This window comes from Rattus rattus, chromosome 8 (assembly GCF_011064425.1).
Source record: "Rattus rattus isolate New Zealand chromosome 8, Rrattus_CSIRO_v1, whole genome shotgun sequence".
Lineage (NCBI taxonomy): Eukaryota > Metazoa > Chordata > Mammalia > Rodentia > Muridae > Rattus > Rattus rattus.
In genome coordinates, this window is record NC_046161.1 from 51,360,757 (window position 1) to 51,373,808 (window position 13,052).

At 42.4% G+C, this 13,052-nt stretch overlaps 1 pseudogene; it reads left to right on the top strand.

Moving 5' to 3' along the window:
• Positions 1-11,794: 11,794 nt before the first annotated feature.
• On the top strand, positions 11,795-12,774 carry LOC116908083 (annotated as a pseudogene).
• The last annotated feature ends 278 nt before the right edge of the window (positions 12,775-13,052 follow it).

Genomic DNA, 13,052 nt, shown 5'->3' on the forward strand with positions numbered 1-13,052 from the left:
TGTCCTATGACAGCTATATTTTCAGTTTCTTTTTAATTTTTCATTGCTATTTTTATGTATAAAAATTATGTATAATTTTTCATTATTATACTTTATGCAGGGTGTCTTGCCTGAATATATGTCTGTGCACCATATACACGCAGTGCCTGTAGAAGTCAGAAGAGCACGTGGGGGTTGGGGATTTAGCTCAGTGGTAGAGCGCTCACCTAGCAAGCGCAAGGCCCTGAGTTCGGTCCCCAGCTCCAAAAAAAAGAACAAAGAAAAAAAAAAAAGAAGAGCACGTGGAATGATACCCCCAGGGACTGGAAATGGTTGTGATCTGCCATCCTTAGGGAATTGAACCCTGGTCCCTCTGGAAGAGCAGCCAGTGCTCTTAACCACGAAGCCATCTCTCCAGCCCCTGTACTTCCAGTTTCAAATGACTGAGTATATTAAGCAAGTCGCAAGCAAAAGTAAAAGAACAAACAGCAAGTAGCAGAGTAAACATTATGAGATCAGGCTGACAACATCTAAGCAGAGACCTGGGGTGGGGTCAGAGGACAGCCATGCTGTAGCTTCCCCCACTGACAGTGTCTTGGTCAAAGAGTTCCTGTTCTCATTGTAGGCAGACTTAGACCATGGGACAAACAGGGGTAACATTTGGGGAAGGTGCACCTTAAGCTGTTCTCAAGGGCACAGTGTTTTTACTCTTGGGTTATTTTGCTCTACTCTCTGCCTGTCACAGAAGCAAGGGGGCCAGCCTGACCCCAGGCAAGGGGCTTTGGTGGACATTTTATATAAGAATGTTTGGGTCAAAAAATGCTAGGGGGGAATCCCCCCCGCATCCAGTTTCTCAATAAAGGTTAACAGCACACGACCATTGATCAGTATGTTTTGTGTTACATCACTGCTGATTATCCCTTAAATAAATCAAGTTCATGCTGCTTCACAAACCTATGGGGAGAACCAATGAAATTCCGAGGCCTGAGAGAGACTACTTGGTCAAAGGGGGTCCTGGGAAGATGATAAAGCACTGCTCCCTCAGGACGAATATCCTGGAATCCACGTGGAATTGGTAGGAGATAACTTGTGGCTCATATGGGCCCTACAGGCAAGATGTTAGTGTTCTCATTTAATAACTGTACTATTCATAAATAACTTTCCCATGGTCACCCAATCAAGACTCTTATCGATTTAAAAAAAAAAAAAATGAGGTAAGGAGCTGGAGAGATGGCTCAGTGATTAAAGAGCACTGACCGCTTTCCCAAAGGTCCAGAGTTCAATTCTCAGCAACTATATGGTAGCTCACACCCATCTGTAATGGGATCCGATGCCCTCTTCTGGTGTGCATGAAGAGACATTGTGCCCTTTGCACTTGTGGCACTTATGTGAATGGAGGGGAATATTGGCGTTGTAGTGAGCATCATTTAAATAAATGCTTATTTAACCAGCATTTGTCTATCACTTACTAGAAGAAGTAACATAGAAGACAGGCAGTGAGGTAAACTGCCCCTTTCTGGAGTGTAAATGTGAGCTAGATGCGTATCCCCCATGACCTGCAGTTATGGGAAACAGCAGTAAAAACCACAGGACCCCAAAGTTCAGCAGTTTGTGAAGATAAAATGAAAGAACACACTGTCTTAGTTTCTTTGCTTGGTGTTGTGATAAAATACTCGTTCAGGAACAAGAGAGGTGAAGCAGACAGTAAAAAAAAAACCTTGCCACCAAGCCTGAGGACCTGAATTCAAGCCCTGTAAACCACAGTTGGAAGGAGAGAACTGCTTCCCAAAATTTGTCTTCTGACCTCCACATGTGATTTATTCCACGTGTCCACTTGCATGCACGCACACAGACATACACACACAGACACACACACACACAGAGAGAGACAGACAGACAGACAGACAGACATACAGACACACAGAGAGAGAGAGAGACAGACAGGCAAAAAGACAAAAAGACAGAGACAGAGACAGAGAGACAGAGACAGAGGTGGCTCAGTGGTTAAGAGCATTGGCTGCTCTTCCAGAGGACCAAGGGTCAGTTCTATATGGGGAGCAGATGAGATCCTGAGTGAATGCATATTATTGTTATGAGCCCAGACATATCACATATATAGAATGTCAAAGCCTTTCCCTGATACAGCTAAGGGTGTTCAGGAACTTTTTAGCTACAGTCAGTGTATGCACAGAGTACCAACCACAGCCTCTTCATCTAGACGTTGACCACAGCTTCCTGACAGCCTGAGGCTGCTCCCCTCCAGAGACCTCCTGGAACTCATGTAGATTGGCTAGCCAGCCTTCTCCTCATTTGCTGCATATAATAAATGTGCCGAATATCTAGGCTGCTGGTGGTGCATCTCCATCATGGTGCACAGCCTACCCAGTCCCAGCTTTTCTGTATGCGTGTCTGTCATTTCTCCATTCCCTAGAGACTCAGTTAGGTTAGTCCCTAAGCTGTGCAGGTCTTGACATACATAAATAAAAAGAAATATTTTTTAAAAGAAGGCGATTCCCCACAGGCATGCGGAGAGGGTGGTTTCCTTGGTAATTCTCTATTCTACCAAGCTGACAATTAACACTAATGATTACACACATGTAGACATATCTTACATATGAAACAATATCTGGTGCATAAAAAACAGTCAATGAATATTTAACTCCTATTGTGTATCAGCAATGGGAATGTGTGTAGTTTTTTTTTTAATTTTTATTGGATATTTTATGTGTTTACATTTCAAATGTTATTCCTCTTTCCTCCTCTCCTATCTCCCTCCCCCCCCCCTGCTTCTGTGAAGATGCTCCCACTCCCACCTCAACACCCTGGCATTCACCTACACTGGGGAAACAAGCCTTCACAGGACCAAGGGCTTCTCCTCCTATTGATGCCAGATAATGCCATCCTCTGCCACATATGTGGTTGGAGCAATGGGTCCCTCCATGTATACTCTTTGGTTGGTGGTTTAGTCCCTGGGAGCTCTGAGGGGTCTGGTTGGTTGATGCTGTTGTTCTTCCTATGGGGTTGCAAACCCCCTCAGCTCCTTCAGTCCTTTCTCTAACTCTTCCACTGGGGTCCTGATGCTCAGTCTGATGGTTACCTGCAAGCATTCTCCTCTGTATCAGTAAGACTCTGACAGAACCTCTCAGGAGACATCCATATCAGGCTCCTGTCAGCAAGCACTTCTTGGCATCAGCAATAGTGACTGGGTGGAATGTGTGTTTCTTATAGGCAGAAGTGGGAGAGCCACTTCTGAGCCAAACCATGTAATAGCATTAGCATTTCAAGCTTGAGGGATGCCACATCTGCTCCCATGCCTTTACTCAAAGCATGTCATAAAGTTAGACCTAAAATGGGTCCAGAGAGGAATGCTCCCCATGCAGGATGATGAGGAGAGACACAGGAAAAATAGCAGTGTTTAATCCCATTGTAGTAGCTGACAAGATCAGGCTCTAAGCTGCTTATCTGCCTTGACTAGCTATGGCATGCCCACCCATGGATCTCCTGGACAACGTCTACATTACAGATCAATAACCAAGTGAGAATATCAGCTGAACCTTTAATCCATCAAAGGACATGTTAAGTCTTGTGCCTGTCTTATGAAGCAACCACTATTATCCCCATTTATAAACGAAGCAAGTGAACATCAGAGAGGTGATCAATCTGCCCAAGGAAATAGGATGGGTGGATCTAAGAAAAGAAAGATCCATTATCTTATTCCAGATCTATTTAATTTATTGTATGTGTATATGTGTTTTTTCCTGCATGTATATATATATATCTTCATACCACACATGTGCCTGGTGGACATCAGATCCCTCAGACATGAAGTTACAATGGTCATGAGCCACCATGCGTGTGCTGAGAATCAAACTAGGGTCTTCTGAAAGATCAGCCAGTGTTCTTAACCTCTGAGCCATCTCTCCAGCCATTATCTTTAGGCTGGGGGTGGTGGTTACTGTTAATCATCAATGCGGTGTGGTCTAAAATCACCCAGGAAGGGAGTCTCAATGAAGGATTGTCTGCATTAAGTTGGTTTATAGCCACATTCATGGAGGAGTATCTTGATTTTGTTAATTGAAGTGAGAAGACTCATACACTGTGGCACCATTCCCTATCAAGGGACCCTGCACTATTAAGAGTGGAGAAATGGGTTTAGGCAGTAGCACACATGCATTATTTCATTGCTTCCTGCTCTTGATTGTGAATGTAATGTGAATAACTGTCCCCCTTAAGTTGCTTCTGTCAGGGTATTTTATCACAGCAACAGGAAACCAAAGAGGCTGGTTTTTCCTGACTCAGACTCTGCAGTAAGGGAGTAGATACAAATGATATGCTTTAAACGAAACAAGGAAGTCAAAGAAAACAATGTAGAAAACAACAATGATTATGTTACTAATGTGGACAAGCTCTTAATGAACGTGTTACTAATGTGGGCAACCAGAACTTGGTGCTCCCGGGGGTCTTAAAAGACAACTCGGACATTCCACCAAAGGACTGCCACTCCTGGTAATTCTGAGCCCTCGCTCTCAGGCAGAAAACACCAGGAAGTTGCATAAAAAAACATGAGGAATGACTAAGGGTTTGGAGAGGGCACTCTGCTGCCTCTCTGATAACCCCTGAAAACCAGTTATTACCCATCCCTGTGGGTGTCTGCACTATGGAATCTCCTTTTTCTGAAGTGGAAATGTAGATGGGAATGGAACTCAGAACCCTGTGTATTCAAAAGAAAAAGACTCCAAGGATTGGAGATGTAACACATTTTGGAGTCTCCTTCCTGTGTGTGTGTAGGGAGGGGTTTGGGAAGGGTGTTTCTTTGGGGGATTTAGTGGTGTTTGTTTAAGATTTATTATATATTATTTTATTTATTTTGATGTTGTTTGATTTGGTTTGGCTTAGTTTTTTAGTTGTTATTTTCTTTTTGTTGTTGGTGGTAGTAGTATTTTGAGTCAGGGTCATGTAGCTCAGTCTGTTCTGGAACTCACTAGACCAGACTAGCCTCGAACTCAGAGATCACTTGCCTCTGCTTCCCAAGTGCTGGGATTAAAGGAGTGTGCCATCACTGTCTGCCTTTTTTTTTTTTTTTTTTTTTTTTTTGTTGTATTTTTCTGTCTGTCTGTGGATGGGTTTGTGCAGGTGAATACAGTGTCCGTGGAGGCCAAAGGAGAGTGTTAGATCCCTTGAACCCAGGCAGTCACGAGCTGCCAGTGTAGAGACTTTGGCTCAGGACTTCTGTAAAAGCAATACCTAACCACATTTCCAGCTCTAGTTCTCAGTTGTTAAAAAAAAAAAAATAGTACTATTTAGTGCAAGAAAGCTTTGGATTATTGATCCTCCTGCTCCAGCCTCCCAGGGCTGTGATTACATGTTGTGGTTTGCCCTGGAGTTATCTGTATTTTGATGCTAATTCCACTGCCCCAAGGACAGTGTACTTAGGACTCAGGTGACTTCACCAGAACCTTCTCCCCATTTAATTTGTAAAATACAGGTGAGGGCAGGTACAGGATAGAAGGAGGCCTGTCATTAGATGAGAAGGAAGGATGGGCAGGAGAACAGTTTGAAGGAAGAGGAGGAGACTGGAACGGAAGGAGGAGAGACAGGGACAGAGAAAGGAATCGTGGCAGAGAGAAAATGGAAGCTGACGTTAAGATTCCACTCTGTGTGTTTACAGGTTGTTATAATGTTCTTAAGGGATGGATGTGTACTGGGCTTTGTATGTTTAGGTGGGCAATTATATCTTATCAGTTGGGTCAAAGGTTATTGTGTTGTGTGTTCTTTTATGTGACTGGTTGAGTGTAGGGAAGTATAGAGCAGTTTCAGAGACACTGGTCCACCGCAGAAGTGGGATGTGTGTTTCTGGCATGGAAACCTGCATTGGGAACTAGATAGGTAGAGAGAATGCTGCCAGGCTCAGAGAGAGGCCTTCAGCAGTGTGATACGGGATGGACCAAAGCCAGTGAGAGGCTTTGCTGACTAAGATTAAGATATCTAGCAGATATCTTGGGGCACTGCGCAGTGCCAGATCTAGTGATCTAGTGAGGGGGGTGGGGGAAAGACAGCTTTTTATTTTAATATATATATATATTTTTTTAAAGATTTATTCATTTATTATATTTATAAGTACACTGTAGCTGTCTTCAGATACACCAGAAGAGGGCATCAGATCTCATTACAGATGGTTGTGAGCCACCATGTGGTTGCTGGGAATTGAACTCAGGACCTCTGGAAGAGTAGTCAGTGCTCTTAACCGCTGAGCCATCTCTCCAGCCCTATTTTTTATATTTTTACAACAACAATTATAGACATATACCACCACGCCCAGCCGTGGAGCTTCTTTTCATAAGTAAGTCTCTTGCTTTCATGACCCCGGTCCATGCTCTGGTCCCATGAAATGCCAGGTCTCTGACACTTAGCATGCATTACTGATTGCTCAGCACTAAGAAACCAGCATCAAACACTCCTGCCTGCAGAACCTTCTGCACAGTAGGGTGACACCTCTGGGCTTCAGAGAGTTTCCTAGATTTCTCTGTGCTGGATTTCTCTCCACATCGATGTGTCTTTGTGTTTGCTCTCCTCCCAAACTAGACTGACAGCACCCACAGAATGTGAAGAAGTATTTACAGATCATGTATCTGACAAGAGACTCATATCCAGATTTATGAAGAAGTCCTACAACCCACTTAAGTCGAGTAAACTAAGAGCTGGCTGGGGTGGAACATACCTTTAATCCCAGCCCTCACTCCAGAGGCAGAGGCAGGAGGATCTCTGAGAGTGCAAGGTCAGTTAGGTTTGTATAGTGAGCTCCAGGACAGCCAAGGCCACACAGTGAGACCCTGTCAAAATAATAAGAACACCAAGCCAGGCCTGATAGCACAGGTTTGCAATCCAAGATACGAAGGAGGCTCAGGTAGGAAACGAGAAATGTAAGCCTAGGCAACATAGTGATTCGAAGCCAATCTGAGAGACTTAGTAAAATCCTGTCTCAAAAAAGAAATGAAGAGAGGTGGGCTGGAGTGCAACTAAGACACGATGTTGTTCTTGCAGAGGACCTGGGTCTGGTACCCAGCACTCACATAGTGGCTCATTCTAAGCAGTTTCAGCCTACACTATTCGAGCTCCAAGGGATCCTATGCCATCTTCCAAACTCTCACCTCTGTGAGCACCAGACATGCATGTGGTTCAAATACATGTATGCAGGCTAAAATCTCATACACATAAAATGTTAAAAATAATAATCTAAAAACTTAAAAGTGAAAAGAGGACCAGGACTATAGCTCAGTGTAGATCATCCAACTAGTACATACAGTCCCTAGGTTCAATCCCAAGTACTCTAATACGTAGTTGAACCAATTTAAACTTATCCCCACCTAGTTTATGAATGAATGGGACTCAGACTGTGGTTATTTTATTTGGCTTTGACAATTCCTGGAGGATAACTTCTAATCTACTTTTCTAACTGCTGGCCTGCCCAGCAATGTAACCCAAAGGCTGTTTCTCCGGGCCATGTACTCGTGGTCCATCACCTCTCATGATGGCTTCCTCCCCTCTCCGCCTCCTTTCTTCTTCTTTCCTCTTTCTCCTCCCCCTCTCTGCTACCCCCAAACCAGGTAACTCAAAACCCACCTACCTCCAATCCCTTCGGTAATTGGCTGTAACATTGTTATTTAACCCATAGTTTTAAAATAAGGTTTGCACAACACAAGCTGGTAAATGTGAGAATTCACTTATAAGCAACTAGAACTTTGGGCATAGAATTTAGCATTATAATACATAGCAAAAGATCAAGCCTCAACAATTCCCCTTTTGTCTTAATAAAAAGGCTCTTTCACTTATAATAATAAATAACACACAGTAGGAACAATTAGGAAACAATAATAAAAATTATTTGGTAAAAGGTACATTAAAAAAAAGTCCAGTCTGTTTATATTTGGCAACTGAGATAAAGTATCTATTCTATCTTGATGAGTTCAGAGTTTTGTATCTAAATCATTTTCTATCCTGATTCATTATCTAACCCTAATTTGTATCACTACCCTAGAAACATCTTCTTAAATCCTAAGTAATTTAAGTAATTTATAGTAAGACTATGACTATCTAGTCTTCAACCCCATCAGAGACCTGAGAAAGATAAATATTACCTGAGTATGTAGGAAGTGCAGGAATGCAGCTTTCAAGAAAAGACGGAGACGGCTGGCTATCTGGACAGTCCCCAGTAGTCTCTAAAACATTAACGCATCATATTCATCCTTCTGGCTGAGACTATCTAACAGACATTTTGTGAATCAGGAACTATGAAGGACTTGCTTACCTTGTAGAGAGCTTGGCAGTCAACTTCCCTGCATCTGTTTGTCCTTTCTGGACAATATTCTGTCTGCAGATGAAGTTGGGGTATTTTCTTTGTCTAGTGGCTAGCTTGCCACAGATGAAGCCATCTCCAATTGGAGGTCCTTCCATGTTCATCATCTTCCAAGTTGAACGGGGTGCTGTCAGGGGCTGACATGTCTCAACGTCAAAAAAGGCTGAAATTAATAAAATCTTTCAATGTCATATTCTCTGAGTCTCTGAGGTTTTTGAAGACCATTTATTCATTAGCATATCTGAACAAGGAAATGTTGCTTCCAGTTACCTATTATCTGTTCAACCCAGGATGCATATTTCTGTGATAATCCAGACTAGTAGCTGACATGACCATGAGCTTGACTTGTGTTTCTCAACCATCCCTAACAGTTTGCAATAGCATCTATTAAAAGGGTTGGGACTAAACCTTGTATTTTTAAATGAGTTGCGTAGGTATAATACTCGAAACATACATACATTATATTGTAACAAAATTAACCTTGAATGAAAATCTCCTCCCCAATATAACATAGCTTTTGTTTTGGAGTTAGGAGTCTCTAGGCTGATCAACTCAGCAGCAGTCCTTTCTAAAATCCAGGGTATCTTAGCGGTTGTGCTATTTGTATCACTGACTTTAAAAAAATTTAAAGTCAATAAATCACACTTTAAACCACCTTTGGGTGATACCATATCCCCCTTCTGTCCTAAGAGCATTTCCTTCCAAGTCCTGTTAGATACTTTTATAGTGGCTTTACCTGTAGGCCTGTAAGGTATATCTGTAAGGGTTTTTATGTCATAATGTCTAAAATATTATATTCTAATGTACATATATGCCTGAGCACCATAAACTTTAATTTGCACAGGCATTTTTTTTTCTTTTCTTTTTTTCGGAGCTGGGGACCGAACCCAGGGCCTTGCGCTTGCTAGGCAAGCGCTCTACCACTGAGCTAAATCCCCAACCCCTTGCACAGGCATTTTTAAGACAGTCATTATCCCTAACAAAGGTGCATCTCAGAATCATCCCCCTCAGAACTCAAGTCCATTGGAACTCTAAACATGTATCAACTGATGTATCAACTCGTGTACACATTGCAATTTTCCAAAGTCTATAAAGTGAAACACACAGTCCATTGTGTGGCGTTGCTTTAAGTTAGCACCAATGAGCAGAATCTGGATTCTTAATTCAATATCCCTATGGACTGCCGTCCTAATTTCTCAAGCCCCTGTGGAACCTTCCCATCTGGAACTATGTGTGGTTTTTGTTTTGTTTTGTTTTTTGATGTTGTTATAAATTCCAGATTGAATTCCTCTGAGTGTTTCCTATTTTGATTTAAAGGTTCTTTCAACCTCTGTTTTATGGTCTCTAATCTAATTTCTCAATCTCTTCTTTCTACAAGTCTTATTCTGATCTCTCCCAAAGAGGACATACAAAACTGTAATCATTGAAAAAACATCCATTTGTATGCTGATAAGCAAAGCAAGATCATACAGAATCCAGATCCAGTGTGGCATTATACTTCCCTCCATCTCAAATACAGATAAAATTTTTCCTTTTTAATCTCAAAACTTCTCCCTAAGGACCAACAGACCAACACCAATACATTAGGTTTTAACTAAAATGGGCAAATAAGGGGGCTGAGTATGTTGCCTTGGTAACCCAAGGCCTCTAGTTCAGTTCTCAGCCCTACATAAAAAACTAGATGTGGTGATTCAGGCCTGCAATTTTAATAGCAAGACAAACAGAATTTCAAGATTATGCTCAACACTGCATATCATGTGCTAGGCTAGACTACGTGAGATCTGTCTCAAAACAATGAAATAGGCAAATAAGCTGGAGATGTACCTCAGTGGTAGAGCACTTGCCTGGCATAGTCAAGGCCTTAAGTTAAATCCTGAGAAAGGGGCTGTCAGGAGCAAATAATCCAAGAAATCAGAATAAAAATCACCCCACAGAGGTATCAGAATGGCTATGTGAATGCACGCTCCACATAATTAGCTATCGAGTGAGTGTATACCGACTCACACTCACTGGGGTGACGTGGTGCTAACTGACAGTCATGTAAGAATTGGTGGGAATGGGGCTTGGGGATTTGGACTCTGACCGGTAGAGCAATGAATATCCTAGGAAGAGCACCAAGGCCCTGGGTCCTGGTCCCCAACTAGACTTGGGGAGGGCAGCAATGGGGGAGGGTTGGGAGGGGAAAAAAAGGGGGGGAGGGAACCAAAAAAAAAAAAAAAAAAAAAAAAAAAGAATTGGTGGGAATGGAGCAGCCACACAAATGCACTGCTGACAAGGGTGCAAACGCCGCCATTTTGGAAAATGGCTTCTCTATTCCTTAAATTTAATTAATATTTTTATAATGCTAGAGATCTAAACCAGTGCATGCTAAGTACATGCTTCATCACTGAGCTACCCTCCCAGCCTGCCTAAAACATTTAACCATAGGATCAGGTATGGTGGTGTGCACACCTGTGATTCCAGTACTCAGAGACCACGGCAGGAAGATCATCATCCTAAGGCCTGTCTGAACTCTATAGAGAAATCTTGTCCAAAGAAAGAAACTGTCTTAGTTAGGGTTTTACTGCTGTGAACAGACACCATGACCAAAGCAAGTCTTATAAGGACAACATTTAATTGGGGCTGGCTTACAGGTTCAGAGGTTCAGTCCATTATCATCAAGAGGAGAACATGGCAGCATCCAGGCAGGCATGGTGCAGGAGGAGCTGGGAGTTCTACATCTTCGTCTGAAGGCTGCAAGCAGAGTACTGACCTCCAGGCAGCTAAGCTCACACCCACAGTGACACACCTACTCCAACAGGGCCACACCTTCTAACAAGGCCACTTTCTGAGCCAAGCATCACAGAAACAAACACAAACAAACAAGCAACCAACAAAGAAAACAATTTGGCCCAGCAAATTTTCCCCTAAGTATATTCCCAAGAGAAATGAAAACAGATACAATGATCATTAACAATTATTGGAAAATTTAAAGAAGTATTTAGGAACTGGGACCAACCACCAACAAAAGACTATATTATCTTATATTATTTAAAATACAAGCTGTTGCTCTTGTCAAGGCCCCGGCTTCGATTCCAGTACCCATATGGTGGCTCATAACCATAACTCCAGTTCCAGGGAATCAGAGGCCTTCTTCTGATCTCCTCAGGCATCAGGCACACATAGTACGTGTGTGTGTGTGTGTGTGTGTGTGTGTGTGTGTGTGTGTGTGTGAAGGCAAATCACTCATATACATAAAATAAAGTTTAAAAATATAAATAAACGAGTAATTAAAATATGGACCAGCCGTATTTCTGACTTTAATCCTACCACGTTGGAGGCAAAGGCAGATGGATCTCTGTGAGCTCAAGGTCATTCTGGTCTACATAGTGAGTCTCAGGACATCCAGGGATACATAGTAAAACCCTATCTCAAACATAATAAAATAGGTTCTTCTGCCCTTTGGGCTCTCTGAGTGGTACCATGGCTGTCGGCAAGAACAAGCACCCGATGAAAGGCGGCAAGAGGGAGCTAAGAACGTGGTTGATCGATTTTCTAAGAAAGGCTGGAATGGTGTGGAAGCTCCAGCAATGTTCAATATTAGGAACATCGGGAAAACGCTAGTCACAAGGACTCGAGGAACCAAAATTGCATCTGACGGCCTCGAGGGTCGTGTCTTTGAAGAGAGCCTTGCCGATCTACAGAATAATGAACTTGCATTTAAAAAATTCAACCTATGGGGTTGGAGAGATGGCTCAGTGGTTAAGGGCACTGACTACTTTCCCTGAGGTCCTGAGTTCAATTCCCATGGCGGCTCACAACCATTTTTAATGGGATTGGATGCCCTCTTCTGGTGTGTCTGAAGACAGTGATGGTGTTCTCATATTCATAAAATAATATAATTTTTTAAAAAAGAAAATCCAAGTCAATTACTGAGGTCAGTCAGGGCAAAAACTGTCTAACTTTCATGACATGGCTGTCACCCGGGACAAAATGTGTTCCATGGTCAAAAAGTGGCAGACCATGATTGAATCTCATGACGATGTCAGGATGACCAATGGGTATTCACTCCGATTTTTCTGTGTTGGTTTCACTAGCAAATGCAACAACCAGATACGCAAGACATCCCATGAGCAGCACCAGCAGGTCTGCCAGATCGGGAAGAAGATGCAGACAAATGACTTGAAGGAAATGGTTAGTAAACTGATTGCAGACAGCATTGGGAGAGACAGAAAAGGCTTTCCAGTCCATTTGTCCTCTCCACGGTGTCTTTGTTAGGAAAGTCAAGGTGCTGAAGAAACCCAAGTTTGAATTGGGAAAACTCACGTCGCCCCCATGGTGAAGGCAGTAGTTCTGGAAAAACAACTGGTGACGAGACAGGAGCTAAAGTTGAACGAGCTGATGGATATGAACCACCAGTCCAAGAATCTGTTTAAAACGCATATTTTTTAACAGTGACAAAAAAATTCCTATATGTGAAAAATAATAAAATAATAAATAATCATATATGATTGAACAATGGAATTAAACAAACAACTGACACAAAATAAAGAGGAATCACAAAACCAAGTTGGGCAAAATAAGACAAATCAGAAAAATAATTAAAGGGCTGAGGGGTGAAGCTTAGTGGCATGGGACTTGTCTAGCACTGAAAAGGGAAGGAGAGGAAGGAATAGGAAGGAGATCTGGATGCAATGGCAGACACCTATAATCCCGGCTATTTGGGAGGCTAAAGCAAGAA